Source organism: Sorex fumeus, unplaced genomic scaffold (assembly GCF_029834395.1).
Source record: "Sorex fumeus unplaced genomic scaffold, SorFum_2.1 ptg000001l, whole genome shotgun sequence".
Classification (NCBI taxonomy): Eukaryota; Metazoa; Chordata; class Mammalia; order Eulipotyphla; family Soricidae; genus Sorex; species Sorex fumeus.
The window spans coordinates 909,554-931,747 of NW_026606058.1; the positions used below are offsets into that span (position 1 = coordinate 909,554).

Sequence of the window (22,194 nt, forward strand, 5' to 3'; positions counted from 1 at the left end):
ACAGTGACAGTGACAGGAAGGAAGTTGTATCATACAAGATTATTTCAAACTTGATAGTCTACAAGCCAGAAAGAAATACTAACAGAAATGAGGGCCAGGGAGATAGCTCAGTGGTCATGAATGCATGTGATCTATACACAGGGATCTGAGTTAGGACCCCAGCACAACAAGCCCCACCCCCAAAACCTTCCAGGGTCACACTGGTCGTCTCTGAATTGCTGGGCCCAAGCATAACTGCCTTGGCAGATCTGAGCACTAGAAATCTGACTCAGTCTCTCAATCCTCAGGAGTGACCCAGGATTCCTCAGTACTATGTGGCAAGCTCCCCTGGAAAACTGATTTTTTAAAAAACAGAGGGTATAGAAAATAGAATAGCCACCTGCCTCCAGAAAGAAAAGGTATATGAGAGAGAAAGGAAGCAGAAATATGCCATTGAGGGTTGTGTCTTTCTCCATTTCTGGGGTCTCCTAGGCCCTATCCTCCAACCCAGCACTGGAGTCCAGGCAGTGGATGGTCCAGTGTGAGGGATGAATGGCAAGTGACTATCCCAGGTCATAGGAGTCCCAGTTACAATTGGCCAGCAACCGCTGGTAGGGCCAGGACAGACACATGAGCTGGAAAGAAAGGAAGGTGCATTTGCAGAGGACTCCTGTGGGGGGTGATACCCCCGAGGACAGCAGTCTGCCCCCGGAGGAAGCTCACAAAGTGTCTCCAGATGTGCTGAGCACTGCCCTGGAGCAAGGCACTGAGCAACTAGTCTTCAGTCCCATCATTAGTGCTAAAGAGTATCACAACCTTGTGCTCGCTTCGGCAGCACATATACTGAAATTTGAATGATGCAGAGAAGATTAGCATGGCCCCTATTCAAGCATGACATGCAAATTTGTGAAGTGTCCCATATTTACTAGAAATTAAACAGCTCAATGTTGAACAATGAGTGTCTCAGGAAGAAAGTCAAGAACGAAATCAAAAGATACCTGGAAACAAATGAGAACGAAGACACGAGCTATCAGAACCTACGGGATGCAGCTAAATCTGTGTTAAGGGGAAAATTTATAGCTCTACAAGCATTTCTCAGGAAGGAAGAAAGAGCCCACATAAACAACTTGACTTCACAGCTCAAGATCTTAGAAAAGGACCAACAAAAGGAGCCAAAACTAGGCAGAAAGAAAGAGATCATGAACCTTAGAGCAGAAATCAATGACATGGAAACCCAAAAATCATTCTGAAAGATCAATGAAACCAAGAGCTGGTTCTCTGAGAAAATAAACAAGATAGATAAACCACTAGCAAGACACACAAAGAGAGAGAGAACACTAATAAACCGAATCAGAAATAAGAAGGGGGATATCACAACAGAAACCAAAAAATTCAAAAGATTATCAGAGACTACTTTGAACGTCTGTATGCCATGAAACAAGAGAACCTAGAAGAAATGGATAAATTCCTGGATTCCTATAATTTCCCAAGACTGAATCAAGAATATCTAGAGTACCTGAATAGTCCTATTAACAACAAGGAAATTGAAACTAATTTAAAATCTTCCCAAAAACAAAACCCCATGTCCAGATAGATTCACTAGCAAATTTTGCCAAACATTTAAAGAGGACCTACTGCCAGTCCTTCTCAAGCTTTTTCAGGAAATTAAAAAACAGAAACTCTCCCAAACAGTTTCTATGAAGCCCATATCTCTCTAATTCCAAAAGGAAACAAAGACACCACAGGAAAAAAACTACAGGCAGATATCCCGAATGAACACGAATGCATAGATTCTTAACAAAATACTAGCAAATAGAATTCAACAACTCATCAAAAAGATCATACACCATGACCAAGTAGGATTCATCCCGGGAATGCAAGGATGGTTTGACATTCAGAAATCAATCAACATAATCCATCATATTAACAAAAGAAAAGTAAAAACCATATGATCATATCTATAGATGCATAGAAAGCATTTGACGAGATCCAGCACCTGTTTATGATGAAAACCCTCGCCAAAATGGGAATAGAAGAGACTTTCCTCAATATAGTTAAAGCCATCTACCACAAGCCTACAGCAAGCATCATCCTCAATGGGGAAAAACTGAGAGCCTTCTCTCTAAGATCATGGACGAGACAAGGATGCCCATTCTCTCCACTGCTGTTCAATATAGTACTGTAAGTACTTGCAATAGCGATTAGGCAAGAAAAAGATATTAAGGGCTTTCAGGTAGGAAGGGAAGAAATCAAGCTCTCACTATTCGCAGATGACATGTTACTATACTTAGAGAACCCTAAAACCTCTACCAAGAAACTCCTAGAAACAATAGTCTTGTATAGTAAAGTTGCAGGCTATAAAATCAATACCCAAAAGTCCATGGCTTTCCTATCCACAAATAGTGAGAGAGAAGAAAGTGACATGAAAAAAATCAATCCCATTCACAACTGAAAGTCAAGTACCGAGGAATCAGCTTAACTAAGGAAGTAAAGGACCTGTACAAAGAAAACTACAAAACGCTACTTCAGGAAATAAAAGAGGACATGAGAAAATGGAAAGATATCTCCTGTTCATGGATCGGAAAATTAACATTGTCAAAATGGCAATACTGTCCAAAGCATTGTAAAAATTCAATGTGATCCCTATAACAATAGCCATGAACATACTTCAAAGAAATGGAGCAAACACTCCTGAAATTCATATGGAACAATAAGCACCCACGAATAGTTAAAGCAATTCTTGGAAAAAAGAAAATGGGAGGAATCAACCTCCCTAACTTCAAACTCAACTACAAAGCAGTAATAATTAAAACAGCATGGTAATGGAACAAAGGCAGAGCTGCAGACCAATGGAACAGGGAAGAATATACTGACATCTCCCCCTAAGCATATGACCTTCGATAAGGGGGCAAGAAAAGTGAAGTGGAGCAGGGAAAGCCTCTTTAACAAATTGTGCTGGCGAAACTGGACAGCTACATGCAAAAAAATGGTCTCCGATCTCTACCTATCAACATGTACAAAAGCAAAATCAAAATGTATTAAAGATGTCGACACCAGACCAAAATCCATAAGGTACATTGAAGACAAGGTTGGCAAAACCCTTTGCGACATTGAAGCTAATGGTATCTTCAAAGATGTCACACCGCTGGCCAAGCAAGTGAAAACAGAGAGAGACAAATGGGACTATCTTAAACTAAGAAGCTTCTGCATCTCAAACGAAACAATGACCAAAATACAAAGACAGACTACAGAATGGGAAAGGATATTCTTCTAATACCCATCTGACAAGGGGTTAATATCAAGGATATACAAAGTACTGGTTGACCTCCCAGGATAGGAGAAGTATGCTGAAGGTAGACTATAGACCAAACATGATTGCCACTCAATACCTCTTTTGCAAACCACAACACCCAAAAGGAGAGAGAGAACAAGAGGGAATGCCCTGCCACAGAGGCAGGGTGGGCTGGGGGAATGGGAGGTGGGAGGGATACTGGGATCCGTGGTGGTGGGAAATGGGCACTGGTGAAGGAATGGGTATTTGATCATTGTATAATTGAAATCCAAGCACAAAAATTTGTAAGTCTACAACTGTACCTCATGGTGTCTCACTAATAAAAATTTAAAAAAATTTTTTAAAAAGTACTGGTTGAACTCCACAAGAAGAAAAATGTTTATTGCTGCACTGTTCACAATAGCCAAACTCTGGAAAAAACCCGAGTTTCTGAGAAGAGATGACTGGTTAAAGAAACTTTGGAACATCTACACAATGGAATACTATGCAGCTGTGAGAAAACATGAAGTCATGAAATTTACATACAAGTGGTACTACATGGAAAGTATCATGCTAAGTGAAATGAGTCAGAAAGAGAGGAACAGACATAGAAAGATTGAATTCATCTGGGGAATTTAAAGTAACAAAATAGGAAAATAACACCCAAGAATAGCTGAGATAAGTACCAGGAGGTTCACTCCATGGCTTGGATTCTAGCCACCCATGCTAGGTGAAAAGGCAACTCAGATAGAGAAGGGAGCACCAAGTAAAGGGTGTTGGGAGGATCCTCTCAGTATGGGAGATGTATGCTGAAAGTAGACTATAGACCAAACATGATTGCCACTCAGTGCCTCTTTTGCAAACCACAGCACCCAAAAGGAGAGAGAGAACAAAAGGGAATGCCCTGCCACAGAGGCAGAGTGGGCTGGGGGGGTGAGGGGTGGGAGGGATACTGGAATCCGTGGTGGTGAGAAATGGGTACTGGTGGAGGGATCGGTGCTTGATCATTGTATAACTGAAACCAAAGCACAAAAATTTCTTTTTTTTTTAAACACCCTACCCGCTGTGCTATCGCTCTAGCCCCTATAATTAAATCTTTTAAAAATTATATATTGTTCACTTCTTTATCTTCTCTCTTTAATAAGCAATGATCATAAAATTTTCCTTTAAAACCTCTCAAAGTCATTTAGAAGCCATTGTTGTTTGTGGAAAAAATAACAGTTAATTTTTTTCCCCTTTATTTTATTTTATTTTTTTTACAGTTGTAGATTTACAATTTTTTAGCACAAAAATTTCTAAGTCTACAACTGTACCTTGTGGTGTCTCACTAATAAAGATTAAAAGAGAGAGAGAGAGAGAGAGAGATCACAATCTCAGAAGAAAATGTCTGGATCACCTCAAAGAAACTGAGGAAAAAGAGGGGCTCCAGCTTCCCTGCCTGGAGGGGTGAGGACTAGGTGCCTGTGCTTCTCTTTCTACAAACTTCTCTTTCTGCAACTTTAACTCCTCTGGCCCCAAACCACACCAGCCCAAACCCTGTGCAGCTTCCACCCCCAGAGGATGAACCTTGACTCAAACATTGCAACTGTTTCCATAGAGTTCTGTAGAAAGTCATTGTGGTTTAGGTAGTGTAGTTACAACAGGGCAGAAGTTATGGCTTTTCTGTACATACTGAACCTTCCCTGTCACAAAAATGCCCACAACCACGTCCCCTGTCACCTCTAGTCCCATCCTCACTCACCCACCCCCTCCTGCCATTGCTTGGGCTTTAGTTTATAAATGAAGGTTGGGGGCTGCCATCCTTTGATACTGTCTATTCCCTTGTTTGGGTTCTCTGTATTCCGCAGCTGGGTGAGATCATTGGGTATTTATCCTCCTAACCCTAAACCAGTTCCACCCGTGTTGCAGCAAACTGCATGATTTCATCTTTTCTTCCAGCTTCATAGTACTAGACTGGGTATAAAGACCACACTTTCTTTTTTTTTAATAGGTGATAAATACATTTTATTTATATCAAAAAATCATCACATTTCTGTCAAAAAACTCTTATTTTTTTCTTTTTTTAATTTTTATTAGTGAAACACCATGAGGTACAGTTGTAGATTTACAAATTTTTGTGCTTGGGTTTCAATTGTACAATGATCAAACACCCATCCCTCCACCAGTGCCCATTTTCCACCACCACGGGTCCCAGTATCCTTCCCACCCCCTACCTCCCCGTCCCACCCTGCCTCTGTGGCAGGGCATTCCCTTTTGTTCTCTCTCTCCTTTCTTAAGCCATTCATCTGTCTTTGAACATATTGGTTCTTTCCAGCAAAATCTCCCAACTAAGTGTTGTAATGAGCTTAGGGACGCGTCTTTTCAAATTAATGTTTTTGTGTTTGGCGATTTGCTCGAGCGATAAGTGCCAAAAGTAGAATTGCTGGGTCATATGGAAGCTCTATGTCAACGTTTTGCAAAATCCTCCACACTGTTCAGAAGCTGAATCACATGACATCCCCACCAGCAGGGAATGAGGTTCCTTTCTCTTTACATCCCACCAACACTGGTTGTTTCTAGTCTTTTTGATTTATTCCATGATCACTGGTATGAGATGACGTCTCATTGTTTTTTTAGTTATTTCTCTCCACAGATTTCTTGGCAGACCCTCTTGGGTTCACAGAAGCATCTAACTTGGATGATAAATATTACAGCCGCCCTGAAAACCACCTCACCATCCCACCTCTAGCCCCACTTACAGCTCGGCCCCTCTGCTGCCCTATCCCACTCCAAGGTCCAGTTCAGAGCTTCTGGGTTTACAAACCTCTTTCCCTGAGCTGGTCCTGGCCCTTTGCTGCCTTGTCTGGCCTGTGGGTGGGAAGGGGAGGAGTGGTTAAGGAGAGTGGAGTGGGGAGGGAGGAAATTCCCTCACCTGACACTCGCCTGTCCTCCCTGTCTGTCACTGGTAGATCAGGACCTGGGGCTTCCATGTGATCCATGTTTCTTCACTTCACTACACACATGGTTTCTCTGAACTGTGTGTTAATGGTCCAATGTGCTTGTTGATGAAGGAATGATGAAGCTTGCAAAGCAAATACCAAAAAGACAGCACGGGGCCAGCAATGTTCGCTGCGGCTCAACTCTTGGCATATCTGTACCTTATAGCCCCCAGCTCCACGGAGGTAGCTCTGATTATCTTTGGGCATCACCAAGAGTGGACTAGGCCCCTGATACTACTGGAAAATGAGAAAAATGAAGCTCTACAGCCCCAGATCTGGGTTTCCTCATTGCATAGCCTGGAGTCACCTCTCAGCACTTAGCCAGGAGTATTCACCCATCCTATGGTATAGTCTGTGTGGCTCAAAAACCCCAAATAATGGCTGGTGACATAATTTGGGGGTGAGGCACTTACTGATTGAGCCAGGGGATGAGGCACATATGACTCACCCAGGTTCAATTTCTCACAGCATATGTCCCCTGAGCACAGAGCCAAGGAGTAGTAACTAAGCACATTCAGTCTTAAGCATAGCTGGTGCAAAAACTAAAAATAACTCCAGTAGTAATGCAGTCACTCTTGTTCAGGTAACTGTGCAGAGTGTCCCCTCCTGCAACCCACTTCAACCTGACTTTTCTGGAGTCCTGTCCCACCCCACCCTCATCCCTTCATCTCCAGATTGGGCCTGATGGTTCTCTCATCCATGAGAGTCCTGACTAGTTCTGATGACATCGGAGGGGAGGAACAGAGACATGGGTGCATTAGAGGCAGAGGAAAAGTGCAGGTCACAGGTGTCATGCTGCTGGCTGCAGAAAATTATGTGTGTGGATTCACAGGAAGAGTTCATGCCAATTCTGGGACTCACCCTATAACCCCACACCCTCTAAGGACAGTGAGGGTCCCAGGTTGACAGAGGAGGAGCCCTGGGTGACACACACCCAGTGTTGACTTCGTCTTTGTTTCACTGTCACCTTGGGGGTCACCCTGAGCACTGAACGAGGGTGCAAGGCCCTGGAGAAGCTGACCTGGGTGGGAGGCACATAAAGGAGAAGATGGGACACACAGAGGGAGACGGGGTGGTCTGTGACCTTCCAGAGCCACTACGAGTTCCTTGAGGTGCAACCATCAGGGCACTAGCATCCTGGCAGTTCCATGCGCCTTGTCTCATGAGCTGGTCAGAGCTTCCCTCATTCCTGCCAGGTAGGAGTCCTTACCATCAGCTGGTGCACTCGAAGGTCACACTCAGCCACACTCAGCCTGGGCCTCCAGCGAGCTGCTGGAAGAAGAAGGATTTGGGAAAGCCAGGAATACCCAGCCCAGGTGCCACTGCTCTAGCCATTAAACAACGGTTCTGTATGCTATGCTTGAGACTTTGGCAGGAGGTGAGGGCCACAACAAGAGATGGACGTTGTGGCCCCTCTCCCCACACAGAAACTTTGTCAGAATTGCTTGCAAGAAGCTGAAGAGCCACCTGGACAAGGTGAAAACTTCTGATTCCCCAGCACTCGGGAGAGAGGCAGGCTGCAGGCTCAGCCTTTGGCTCCCGCTGAGCTCCTGCTGCTCTCGGAAGCTGCACACTCCAGGGAAACCCACTAATGAGGTCCCCCGAGCAGCTCACCTTGCTGACATGGAGCAAGTGGCCTTCTAACAGGCCCAGGTGTTGGGCCGGGGGAGGGAGTGTGGGGGAGGAAATGGTCCCTCCTACCCTTGTCCCCTTACAGGCACAAAGAGCTAGTCTGCTAGGGAGGCATCTGACTTACTGCTGGACAAGGTGACCAGCCCCAGCTGTTCCTGTCACCTTACCTCCACCATAGGCCAGACAGCTCCTGGCTGGAGGTGACAGAGGCTGCTATTCACAGCCACAACATCCGGTTCTGCCTCTAGTTGGAGACAGAAAGAAGGAGAGGGTTAACAGTGCTCAGTGAGTGAGACATTAGGCTTCAGGGGCAATGGATCTAGATTGGAATTTACCTACTGTACTGGGTCACTAACGCCCTTCACTCCACACAGCTGAGGCTGGATGGGACTGAGTCAGCTGTTTCTACTTGATTATGTTGATTATGAAATCAGCCAAGAGCAGCTGTCCTTCCCCTAAAGTCAAAAGACACCAATTCTTTTTTGTTTATTGAATCATCGTGAGAAGTTATAAAGCTTTCAAGTTTAAGTCTCAGTCATACAATGATCAAACAACCACCCCTTCACCAGTGCACATTTTCCACCACCAAGAACCCCAGTATACCCCCCATCCCACCCCTGCCCCTGCCAGTGTGGCAGATTATTTCTGCTTTACTCTCTACTTTGATTACATTCAACTTTTTTCGACAGAAGACCTACCATTATTATTTGGAATTCCCCCCCCCAACATTCAGACCTGCCGAGAAGACATTATTAGATAATTTGTTTTCTATTGCTGATAATGAAGAGCATATGATGTCGCATGACTGCTATTGTGCTATTGCCGCTATTTAGATTTCTGATATTTTAGTAATTAAGTCCAGAGGGATTTCTGCCAGAAGCTGCCGGGTTCCGGGATTAGTTTGTGCGCTTCTGGGATCATCACCATTCAGGATCCAGTGGAGCCATTTGTGGGCAGCAACTCGGGGTCTCATCAGGGTGGGGAGAAGGGCCAGTTCCAACCCCCATCCCGAGAGGCCCCACGTGTCTCGTCACTGCAGGCTCGCACCTCTCAGTCCAATAGGCTCTGAAAGATGGCGGTCACCATGCCGCCAAGGGAATAAAGGTGGAAGGGACAACACCCTTTCCCCCGCCCCGAGGTGGCACAGGGCCGTAGCTTAAGTCAGAGTCCAGAAGCATAAGCCACCATGAGATACAGTTACATAACTTTAATGTTTGGTATTCAGTTATACAATGATCGATCACCCATCCCTCCACCAGTGCAAACTTTCCACCACCAATATCCCCATTATCTCCTCCATCTCAGTCCTTACCCTGCCTCTACTGCATACAATTGCTCAGATACTCTCTCTATATTTTGGGGCATCATATTTTGCTTGGATATTCCCACCACCATTTAAGCCTGCCTTCTAGGGGCAGACGCTAGATCATCTATTTTCCATTGCTCACTTAGTTTATCAAAAAAGGTCACACAGCCGCATAAGCAGCCACACGGTTTGTAAAAATAGTCCTGGGACCCACATACAGGAGCTATGCTTGTAGAAGCTCATGGTCACTGGGATTCCATCTGTAGAAGGTGGGGAGACTGCACATGCTCCATCTGGGGCACCTCGGTGATATCTGCTCAGTTGGGGCCCAGAGAATTCTCCAGTGTTGTGGTGCCCGCTGGCATTCTTCACTGCTGAGTGCGGCAAAATGGCGACAGGGGCGGGCTCAGAGAGTAAATTCCGTGATCAGGAGCAGACTGGGAGCCGGGATGGAACTGCCTGGTTCCAGTGCCCCCATGCGGTTTGGAGAAATAGTCCTGGGACCAACACACCAGAGCCATGCTTGTAGAAGCTCACGGTCATGAGGATTCTATCTGGACAAGGTGTAAAGACACTGACTCTTTGTCCTCAGTTTACCCTTCACCCCACACATCCTAAAGACAGAAAGTCTTCCTTACTCTGTCCTTCCTCACTACCTAACCCTGTACTCTGTGTTGACTCATAGATAAGATGGAGTGTATCTTGGGGCCAGAGTCAGAACAGTGCAGGTAGAGCACTTGTCTTAGATGTGTTTGATTCAGGTTGGATCCCTGGTACCCCATACATACGTCCTCCCACACCTCCAGGAAGGAATAATCCCTGAGTACAGAGCCAGGAGTAAGCCCTGAGCATTGCTGCTTGTGGCCCGAAAACAACAACAAAACCATGGAGTGTGTCTGTGCAGAATAAGCTCACAGGGGATCTCTTTGTTCATGCTGGGCCAGTTCTTACTTCCTACAAAGCCCCTTCTTGTTAGTGTGCAAACAAGGTGGCTTCTTGGAAGATAGAGTCCTCCATCTTCAAACCTGCCTGCCTGTCACCAGCAAAGTCTTTCTCCATCTGTCACTGTCCCTGTTCTCACTAGCACACAGTGATAGGGTCCTTGGATGTTACAGTTCCGTGACAAGCTGTGCAAAGCAGCTGTAGCAGCACTGTGTGTCCATAGTGTCCCTGTCCCAGCTGCATGGCTCTGGCTTTGGCAAGGTGAGTGTCCCTGAATGTCAGAAGCTCTCAGGGCTGTGACTGCAGTGGCACCCAGGACTCTTGTGGCCAAGGGGGACTTGGGGCTTTTGCTCCAGGGGTAGAAGGAGGTACACCTACTCTTCTCACCAGGACTCTGCCGCAAATTTGTCCTTCCATGGGACTTCCTGAGACATCCACCAAGCAATTGAGGTTGGACCAATAAGGCTGTGTCTTATTTTTGGCATGAGTCACATTTCCTTGTTCTCGTCTCTCTCCCTGACTTTTACTGTATGAGTATTTGGTGACCTCTAAGCCAGCCAGAGACTATTTCACACTGGGTATGAGAACCAAGGCTGATGTGCCATGACAGGAAGTTGACTCAACACCTGATAGCTTTTTTCAGAGTGTCTGTGGCTACCTTGTCACTGGGTTCCTCCTCGCTCCCCAATACAGACACACACTCCGCTCAAAGTAAGGGCAACACTGCCAAGGTTTGGAGCTGGCGGCCTTTATGTGTTTGCTTACAAGCTGGGTCCAGGGGAAGCTCACAGCTCCTTTGACCATGAATCCACCGCCTTTCACCCTACAGCTTGTTGCCAATAAAGATCTTTCTGGATCTGTCACCATCCCTCCCTGACAAACACTCATGACCTTTGCAACTACATCTTTCCTCTAGAGGATAGTGTTGATATGTGATTTAATGAGAGGAAGGATCTAAATCAGGGTGCCTGCCTGGAGCAGGATAGACGCTGAATAGTTTATTATTAATAAACTATTAATAATCCCATCAATGGCCAAGACCCAGAGACTATAAAACCCAGCTCCCGGAAGCATGCAGCCGCATTCGCGGCAGAGCAACGTCTTATTATGATATCTTATTATCTCATTCCTACTTTGGACAAACTGGCAGGCTACGGAATGTAACCTGCCCACACAGCAGAGTCTGGCAAACTCCCCGTGGCGTACCCAATATGCCAAATACCAGTAACAATGATGGGTCTCATTCTCCTAACCCTGAAAGATCCTTGAATATGGCACTTTTTAAAAAAAATCTCAGGGCTAGGATGAAGGAGACGTTACTGGGGCCTGCTCGAGGCAATCGACGGGTTTATTATTAGCATTCTACCAGAAAAGACAGCAGCTTAGCCATTTCCAACATGAGTATCCAGAGACTTCCCACACCAGTAAACAATGCTCAGACTTCAGTGGTGCATCTAAAAATTCAGTGCTACTCTGACACCTTCCACCCTAGGATAGCACAGGGTTACACAGGTTAAGGAACTGGTCACTCTGGAAGGGGAGGGGGGATTGGAAGGCAATAGAGTGTTACCCTATCAATAAAAATATTATGGACTATAAAAATATTATGCTAAAAGAAAAAAAGAGGTGCCTGCCATGAGGCAAGCGGGGGGAGGGGAACCAGGGACAGTGGTTAATGGAGGGAAGTGGACATTCATGAAGAGACTGGTGTTGGGCGAAAGGAAGAAAAAAGAAAGAAAGAAGGGAGGGAGGGAGGGAGGGAGGGAGGGAGGGAGGGGAAGGAAGGAAGGAAGGAAGGAAGGAAGGAAGGAAGGAAGGAAGGGAAGGAGGGAGGGAGGGAGGAAGGGAGGAAGGGAGGAAGGGAGGAAGGAAGGGGAACAAAGAGAGAAGGAAGAGAAAGAAAGAAAGGGAGGAGGAAAGAAGAGAAGGAAGAGAAAAAAGAGAGCAAGAAAAAGAAAGAGGGAAGGAGGGAGGAAGGAACAAAGGAAGGAAGGGAGGAAAGGAGGAAAAAAGGAAAGGAAGGAAGGAAGGAAGGAAGGAAGGAAGGAAGGAAGGAAGGAAGGAAGAGAGAGAAGAAAGAAAGAAAGAAAGAAAGAAAGAAAGAAAGAAAGAAAGAAAGAAAGAAAGAGAAAGAAAAGAGGGAGGGAGGGAGGGACGGAGGGAGGGAGGGAGGGAGGGACAGAGGGACGGAGGGACAGAGGGACAGAGGGACAGAGGGACGGAGGGAGGGATAGAGGAAGACTAGCTAAAATAATAACAAAACTGTCTTTATTCCCTCAAAAACTTCCCCCTGAAATGCTCACAGTGGAGTCAGGAGAGATAGTACAGGGGTTAGGGAGCCCGCTTTGCATGTGGCCGGCCCCAGTTCTATCTAGGACCACATGGTCTCCTAGAGATTGTTGAAAGGACTTCTAGGTGGCCCAGGCAATTCCCAGTACCACAGCAACTCTTCCTGGGCCTTCACATGGAACCCAGTTTGCTGAGAATCACTGACAGAGCCTTTAAGTATCTTTTATGCATCCCAATTTTTTAGATTAAATTTTTTAAAAAATTTTAATTTTAAATTTCTTCTTTCTTTCTTTCTCTCTTTCTTTCTTTCTTTCTTGTTTAAAATGTAGGAGTACTGCTATTTATTTAGCCACTGATTACCTGATTGAATTGGGCATGAACTCAACCTTACTTTTTTTTTTTTCAAGCACAGCGGTAGGCCGTTTGCCTTGCACACAGCCAACATGGCCGACCTGAGTTCGATTCCTCCTCCCCTCTTGGAGAGCCCGGCAAGCTACCGAGAGTATCTCGCCCGCACGGCAGGGCCTGGCAAGCTCCCCGCGACGTATTCGATATGCCAGACACAGTAACAACAAAGTCTCCAATGGAGACGTTACTGGGCCCGCTCGAGCAAATCGACGAACAATGGAAGGGCCTTTTTACTTTATAATTTTATTTATTGAATCACCATGAGAGCAGTTACAAAACTTTCAGGTTTAAGACTCGGTCATACAGTGAAACACCCATACCTCCACCAGTGCCCATTCTCCACTCCCTAAAACCCCAGTATAACCCCATCCCACACCCTCCCCCTACCTGTGGGGCAGATGATTTCCACATTAGTCTCTCTCTCTATTTTAATTATATTCAATATTTTGACAACAGACCCACCATTATTATTTGGGATTTTACCCCAACATTAAGATCCGCTGAAAAGGCAATAGCAGACAATTTGTTTTCTACTGTTGGTTATGAATAACATATGATGTTGCGTGGCTGCAGCAGTGGCTGCAGTGGCTGTGCAATTTTGAAATTCCGAAATTTTAACAATTAAATCTGTAGGGATTTCTACCAAAACTTACTGGGTTCCGAGATTTGTTCCTAAGTCTCTTGGATCATGGCCGTTAAGCAGCTTGTTCAGGAGCAAGAAATGCTGTTAGTTGGTGGCGACTCGGGGTCTCATTGGGATGGGGAGTAAACGGCCGGCTCCACCCCCATCCTGTGAGGCCCCACATGTCTCATCACTGAAGGCCCAAACCTGACTGTCCAATGGCCTCTTGAGGATAGCGGCCACTGAGATGCCTAGGGGGAGCAGACGAAGGGAGAGCACCCTTTCCCCCCTGGAATGTCCCGGTGACAATGACCTACTGAGGGGTCTGGACGTATTTCTGCCAAAAGCCACTGGGTTTCAGGATTTGTTTCTGAGACTCTGGGGTCATGGCCGTTAAGCAGCTTGATCAGCAGCCAGAGAGGCCATTCATGGGAAGCGACTCAGGGTCTCATTGGGGTGGGGAGGAAAGGGCCAGCTCCACCCCCATCCTGTGAGGCCCCAAGTGTCTCATCACTGTGGGCCCAAACCTGACTGTACAGTGGCCTCTGGAGGATGGTGGCCACCGGGCTGCCAGGGGAAATAGGCCAAGGCATGAAACCTATTCCCACCTGGGTTGGCCCAGCACCAGTAACCTACTGCAGGGACTGGACGCATTTCTGCCAAAAGCCACTGGGTTTCGAGATTTGTTTCTGAGTCTCTGGGATAATGGCAATTAAATTGCTTGATCAGGAGCCATAGAGGCCGTTCATTGGCAGTGACTTGGGGTCTCGTTGGGGTAGGTGGAAAGGGCCAGCTCCAAACCCCTCCCATGAGATCCCAAGTGTCTCTTCACTGTGGGCCCAAATCTGACTGTCCAATGGCCTCTGGCGGATGGCAGCCACTGAGCCACCAAGGGGGAGCAGGTGGAGTTACAGCACCCTTCCACCCCTGGGGTGGCCTAGCGACAGTAACCCACTGTGTGGACCGGGCACATTTCTGCCAAAACCTATTGGGTTTCAAGATTTGTTTCTGAGTCTCTGGGATCATGGCCATTAAGTAGCTTGATTAGGAATCAGAGAGGCCATTCGTGGGCAGTGACTCAGGGTCTCGTTGGGATGGGAGGAAAGGGCCGGCTCCACCCTCATCCCTTGAGGCCCCACGTGTCTCATCACTGTGAGCCCAAACCTGACTGTACAGTGGCCTCTGGAGGACGGCGGCCACTGGGCCGCCAGGGGGAACAGGTCAAGGCACGAAACCTATTCCCACCTAGGGTGGCCCAGCGCCTGTAACCTACTGCAGGGACTGGACGCATTTCTGCCAAAAGCCATTGGGTTTCGAGATTTGTTTCTGAGTCTCTGGGATCATGGTCATTAAGCAATTTGATCAGGAACCAGAGAGGCCATGCATCCAATTATATAGCTGAGCCTAAGGTGGTTTGCCTGTTTACTTTCTGGTAAACTTTGCCCAAAGTTTTGGGGGTCTGGCCATAGGCACAGCAGCAATTTTGGGGAATCTGGAAGTCTGAAGGCGCAATCAGGCTGCTGATTCACTCACCTCACAGGTACAGATTGTCCTGTTGGCGGCACCATATCTCCTTCCTTCCTTCCTTCCTTCCTTCCTTCCTTCCTTCTTTCTTTCTTTCTTTCTTTCTCCCAACTCCATACTCCTGTATGGAGTCTGAGAGATAAACAAACTGGGTACATGCTTGGCAGTGGAAGGCCTGACTTCAATCCCTACCATTGCATGATCCCCTGAGCACCACTGGAAGTAATCACTGAGCCCAGAGTAACCCCTGAGCATCTCCAAGTGTGGTTCCAAAACAAAATCACAAAGAAACTTTCCTGTGTGGCCTTTCCATATCTTCAGTGCACAGATATCAAAGAGTGAAAGTATATTCATCTGTGGCTTTTTGCAGCTGTGAAAGACAGATCATGTCATTGGAGGGGGTCGGAATGGTGGGTGGGTGGGGCTCCTGCAGCTCTCTTCCTTTCTGACCTGTATCAGGGACATTTCGCTTCCAGCATCACTGACAAGGGGTGGGGTGGGGGTGCGGGTATCCAAGGTTGCACTTCCTAAGACACATAGGAATGTGTAGATCTTCTATACAACCAAGCAACACCCCATAACTTTCCACCTCTGCTCTCTTTTCTACCATTTTATAGAATCTTTCATGATACAGATCCTAATCTTTCTGTTATAGGGCTGTTAAGCAGGCCAAATAATGATTTCCCTAACCTATCATCCCTTTTCCAGCTAGCTGGAAGGAAGATTCCTTCTCTCCTACCTACAAACAGGTGTAGTTTTCTCTGGGTTAAGAGGAAGGATAGAAAAGTTGTGAGCTTATATTTCTCTTTGGGGGCAGGGGGCTCATACCTGGAGATTCTGAGGGCTTCCTCCTGTCTCTCAGCTCATGGTCACACCTTGGGTGGCGCTTAGGTATGAAATCCAGATCGCCCAAGTGCAAAGTAGCACTCTACCCATGACTCTACCCATTTGCCTCCACGCTAACACTTCTTGGTTTCTTTGTATTTTTCTGTTCTTTTACTATAGTCTATTTTATTTAAGTCTACACCAAATTTTATATTTTCTTCTTCCTCCCAGTGTTGGTTTTAGTTTCTTCTCTTTCTAGTTCTTTAAGATATAAAATTGTGTTGCTGATTTAAGACTGCCATTTCTTGGTCATGTGTTCACAAGTACAGCCCATAAATTTTTGTATGTTGTGTTTTCATGTTCGTTTGTCTCAAGATAGTACCAAAGTTCCTTTGTGGAATCTTACCCAAATCATTGGTGACTTAAGAGTGTATTCAATAAATACACTTGCAAGCTTTCCGGTTATTCTTCTGTTGATTGCTGGTTTTATTCTATTGTTAACAGAATTTTTTTTGTTTCTATATCAAAATTTTTTTTGTGGCTAAATATTTATCCTGGAAATTGTTTTGTGTGCTTAAGTTGTGTGTGAACCCATCGTTGTAGCTTTGAGAAATGTTTTGAAGATATGTTTGACTTAATTGGTACACAGTGTTGTTCAAATTACTTATTTTCTTTGAGCTCTTTTGTCAAGCTTTTCTATTCATTATTGTAAATGAAGTAGCAATGTTCCCTACTGTTTTTAGACTACATATCATTCCCTTTAATTCTGAAAATTTTGCTTCATAATTTAGAAACAGTACTGCTTATTACAAATATGTTTATTATTATTCTACCTTTTTCATAGAAATGTTTCTTGTTATTTAATTTAATGTAATTTGTATCTTATAACCATTCTTTTGCTTGAAATTTAAATCTTATTAGGCATTAGGGTATATATATATATATCCGTTATGGTTATTGTTTTCATGAATAATCTTTTTCCATCTTTTTCCATTCAAGTTGTGTACCCTGAGATCTAAAGCAAGTCTCTTATAGAAAGACAAATTACAAGTGAGTTCTTCATCATTTTTATTCTTTATTATTTTTATTCTTCATTATGGTTATTCTTTATTCTTTATTATGGCTATTATTTATTATTTTTACATAGTACTTACCTATGTCTTTTGTTTTGGTAATGATCAGTAAAAGTTCACTCCGAAAAATGAATATTAGCTATATTAGCTATATTAGCTATAACTGCTTATGGAGCAATAGCACAGTGGGTAGGGCATTTGCCTTGCATGCAGCTGACCCGGGTTTGATTTTTCAGTCCCTCTCAGAAACCCGGCATACTCGGAGAGTATCCCATCTACATGGCAAAGCCTGGCAAGCTATCCGTGACGTATTCAATATGCAAAAACAGTAACAAGTCTCACAGTGGAGACATTACTGGTGCCCGCTCAAGCAAATAGATGAACAACGGGAGGACAGTGCTACAGTTCTTATAGAAAATATAGAAATACCTTTTTATCTAGATACTAATTTGGTGGGGGGAGCGCTGGAGGGGAAGGAGGAAGAGGCCACATCTAGTGGTGCTCAGGGCTCACTCCTGGTTCTGTGCCCAAGGATAATAACAGGGGACCACATGTGGTGCTGGGGATTGAAACTAAGTCAACCACATGCAAAGTGCTGTTCCACATCCAGGAACAGCAAAGTGAAGAAACTTTAGAGGCCGTTTTCTCTGGCCCTGCAGGACAGAGCAGGAATGCAGCTTTAGGCTACTCAGAGACAATGCTTTCAGAGATGGAGAGATAGCACAGGGTTAGGGCACATTTCTTGCATACAGCTGACATCAGCTCTATATCGAAGCATTGCCACAAGTGAACACAGAGTGATCAGTAAGCCCCAAACACTGCCTGCATTCCCACCCCCACCAAAAGAAAAACAATGAAAAGAAATAGACAATTTTTTTAGCTGATTCCTCTCTGGTTCCACTCACCCAGGATAGAGTTCTCCTCTCCATCTATTTTATTTGGCCATTAATTCACATAAACAAAGCTTGTCTTGCATCTCTGTGAGACCCAAGCAGAAAGACAACAAAATTGTTAACAGTCCCTTTCACGCCACTTGTGCTCCCAGTTTATCTACAGACAGAAGGCAATTTATCCCAGAACAGTTCACCAACCAAAGGAACTCCAGTGGTTTCTTGTACCATTGCATTCCTACCTTTCCGACTTTCCCACCAGAGGTCATTTAGATACTTCCTCTATTAGGTTTTTATCCGTAATTTGGGAACATCCTCTTGACTCTTCAATCTGCCCTCCTTTCTACTGTTTGGCTTCCAAAGAAGCCCTACTCCATTATTGTTGGTATAACTGATGGTTTTTATTTGAAAATGAGACTAGAGACAAAAGGTTAAAATAGAATGATGTTTTCTGAAGGGAAAATCCTGTAAGTTAAAAATAAAAAAATGGCCTAATTCCACTAAGGTGGTGTGGATAAAGAGTATTTCAGAAAACATGTTTCCTCATTTAAAATATTAGGATTCTCACAGGACCCAAAAGGAGAGAGAGACAACAAAAGGGAATGCCCTGCCACAGAGGCAGGGTGGGATGGGGGAATGAGGGATGGGAGGGATGCTGGGACCTGTGGTGGTGGAGGATGGGCGCTGGTGGAGGGATGGGTACTTGATCATTGTATAACTGAAACCCAAGCACAAAAATTTTAAGTCTATAAGTGTACCTCATGGTGTTTCATTAATAAAAAAAATTTTTTTAAATTCAATATACAGCTAAAACTGCATTCATAGAGAAATTATACATTATAATGTTTAGAGTAAAGAATAAATAAATAAATAAATAAATAAAATATTAGGATTCTCGCAAATTTCTTTTAAGTAACTTTTCAGTGGAGTGATAGCACAGCGGTAGGGCGTTCGCCTTACAAGCGGCCAACATGGCCAACCCGAGTTCGATTCCTCCGCCCCTCTCGGAGAGCCCGGCAAGCTACCGAGAGTATTCAATATGCCAAACACAGTAACAACAAAGTCTCCAATGGAGACGTTACTGGGCCCGCTCGAGAAAATCGATGATCAACGGGAGGGGCGAGAACTTTTCAGAGCTCTGTAAATTAGCCAAAATCTTAAAAGATCCAAAGTTTGCCTATCGAAGAAAAACATATTTATAAAAAAAAGAAAACAAAACTGTGTTCTTTGGTATCCCAACCCTTTCCTCTGACTCTGCACAGCCTTGAGAAGCAATAGCCTTGAAGTTATCTACACAGTGACAATCCCTGACAGAATGGGGCAGAATGAATCAGTGAAAGAGGAAGCTTCAGTTTCCAATTGCCAGCTGCTGAAAGTGACGTCATTTTATACAAAAATTCCTGCAATTTCCCAAGTTCTCTTTCAAACTGAGGAAATTTACAGTTTTCCGGGGCCATGCTTTAAAACAAAGGAATAAATTATGCCCCTTGCCTTGGATGGACTGCGCAGGAGAGGTTGAAAGGTAACAACTAGTTGTACTATGGCAAATGGTCAGATTAATCTTAAATAAACCAAAAGCTTCTAAAGGAGATGACAGCCCCACCAGCTTAATTTGGAAAACAAGACGTTAGTCTTGTCTTAGAGACAGAGAAGGTCCCTAAATTAACAGAACATCTGCAGGAACAAATGAGAATCCTCTCACACGCCGTGGCATCCTTCACTTGATAAGAAAAACAGACTCTGCTTTCCTCTAAAACCCTACAAGTCTGGCTTAATCCTATGCTGTTTCCCCCAATAGGGAAGCTTCTTTCTCTTCTGCTTTTCCATCAGTTTCTAATTCTGAATCTGAGCTTGGAAACTGTCAGCCAACACGGGGCCCTGTCATCCTTTCACCCTTAACGGCCTCCATGAATCAGCTCCCAACACCATCACTGCTCAGCCTCTGCTCCCAGAACTGACTTACTGTCAAAGTGCGTCTTTTCGTTGTTGTTGTTCGTTTTTCAAAGTGTGCCATTTTAATCCAACTCTGAGCTCATTCTGTATGAAAATCCCTATGTACTAGATATATTTTAAAACAATCATCAGAAATTGTTTAACGTCAGGTGGACATAGCCGTAGTACAGTAGGTAGAGCATTTGTGTTGCAGGCAGCCCACTAGGGTTCAATTCCCTATACCCGAATTAGTCCCCTGAGCACTGCAGGGGTGATCCAGGAGTAAGCCCCGAGCACAGCCAGATGTGACCCCCAAACAAAAACAAAATAACAACAGCAACAAAAGAAAAATGGAAGAGAAAAGCTGGAGAGAGAACTCAAATGAACTGGAGTACACGCAAATGCAGTATTCCGTCCTAAGTACGACTGGGAGGGACAGATCAACACAGTCTGGAGCAGCCCCTCAAGCACAGCCGGTTCTACCTCACCCAAAAGATGGGATGGAGTAAAGTCTGAAAGTTAGGATAAAGAAAAACTGAATGTGCAGAGGCTTAGTGAAACAAGGGGGCTCCTTTTCTTCGGTTGTGACCCCTACCATTGCTTCCCTGATTAATTTTAAGGACCAGGCTCAAAAGTTCACCCTATAACTATTGCACACCATTTCCAAGTAATACCTGCACACTTTTAAAAATAAAAATCTTCATATAATGATTACACCAGCTCTTTTGCAAAATAAATGGTCAAGTACATGGTGATTATGCCGTAAAATACAGTAAATGAAAAGCTTATGGTTCCTGTTTCATCTGCAGTCCCATCTATGATGGCTCTGAGCACCAGAGAACAATCTAGATATAGAGCATTCAAAATGTGCATTGTTATGTTTAGTCAGAATGGAAAGAATTACTATGCACCTTACAAAGACAAATTTGTTACTCTCTTGATGACTTTCACTTCAGTCTTTCCTCTATCCTTCTATCCGTTCTCAATGCAGCTAAGTTGTAAAGTGTCCCAGGCTCAAAGGTTTAAAGAATTTATCAGAACTCTCTCTCTCTCTCTCTGGGTGATTCCTTCCTCCTGACAGTTCTCAGTTTTAACTCTGAAATTATGAAGTTCTTTACTCTATACTGAAATAATTGCTTAGCTTTATTTTAGCTTATCGTTTAGTTCTAATTTTATTAGGATTTCTCTGTCTTCTCTGTGTCTTGGCTAGAAGTTATCCAAGATGTGCCAAAGTAGCATATTGATTGGTTTTTGTTTGTTTTTTATTGTTTTTATTGAATCACCATGATATAGGCATTGCAAAGCTATCCATGATTGGGTTTAAGCCATGCAATATTCCAACACCCATTCCTACAACAGTGTACATTTCCCACTACCAACGTCCTCAGTTTCCCCCACCACCCCCCTCCCCGCCTGTCTCTAGGGCAGGTACCTCTTCTCTCTCTCTCTCTCTCTCTCTCTCTCTCTCTCTCTCTCTCTCTCTCTCTCTCTCTCTCCCTATCTCTATCTCTCCCTCTCTCTCCCCTTTTGTGCATTATAGTCTCTCTCTCTCTCTCTCAATCTCTCTCTCTCTCTCTCTCCTATTGTGCATTATGGTTTGTAATATAGGTACTAAGAGTTCATGTTTGTTCAGGGTATTCAGTAGGGTGTTCTGGGAAGGTACAACTGGAGTAGCTTTTTTTTTTAAAGTAGGTGGCAGCTTTGGGGTGTGGATGTGACTGCCAGGGTTTCTGAAGGTATAGGGAGTTGGGGGTAAGGTAGCCCATTCCAATCCCTAAAAAGCCTGGAGCTTTCAGTCAAAAAACCACATGCCCCAACTGAATTGTCAGCAGATTAATATCTCATCTGGTTCTGTCCCAAGATGGTGGAGTCTGGCTAGAGACATGGCAGCAATTTTGGATTTTGGAAGGAAATGGCTGCCAGAACTCAGCTTGGGTGGTACCAGGGTGACCTACCCACCTCTGACTTATCCCGGTCTACTGGGCTCTGCACAGATCCAAGATTAACTGCGGTTTTAGATCTCTTTCAACATGTGTTTATGGGTCTCTGAAGCAAGGCTGATAAAAGATCTTGGATAGCTGAGGAGGAGGTGATTTGTGGGTGTGGCTCCACATACCTAATTTTTGGTCATTTAATTTCTCAGGAAACTTGGTCCTGAGTTGTTGAGGTATGACCAGAGGCACAGTGGCAATTTGGGGGTATCAGGAAGCCTGAAGTCACCATCAGACTGCTGATGCATTTGCCCCACAGGTACTGGTTGACCTACAGGAAGGACTGCACCCCAAAAATACTCTGCCTGGTATTCTTCGAGGATATAGCACATCATACTCAACAGTGAAAAACGTAAAAGTTTTCCTTTAAATTAGGCACTGGAGAAGTTGTCTACTCTCATGATTATTATTCAACATAGTTTTGGAAGTTAACTACAACAATTAGGGGGAAAAACGTTAAGAAATAAGTAGTCTAAATTCCCTCTTTCTAAATAAAAACACTCACTATTTGCAAATTAAATAATATCATTTT

At 44.5% G+C, this 22,194-nt stretch overlaps 1 non-coding gene across 1 annotated transcript; it reads left to right on the plus strand.

Moving 5' to 3' along the window:
- The first annotated feature begins 798 nt into the window (after positions 1-798).
- LOC130035212 (U6 spliceosomal RNA) lies at positions 799-905 on the plus strand. The gene has a single exon (XR_008794224.1). It is a non-coding gene; the product is annotated as a U6 spliceosomal RNA (small nuclear RNA).
- The last annotated feature ends 21,289 nt before the right edge of the window (positions 906-22,194 follow it).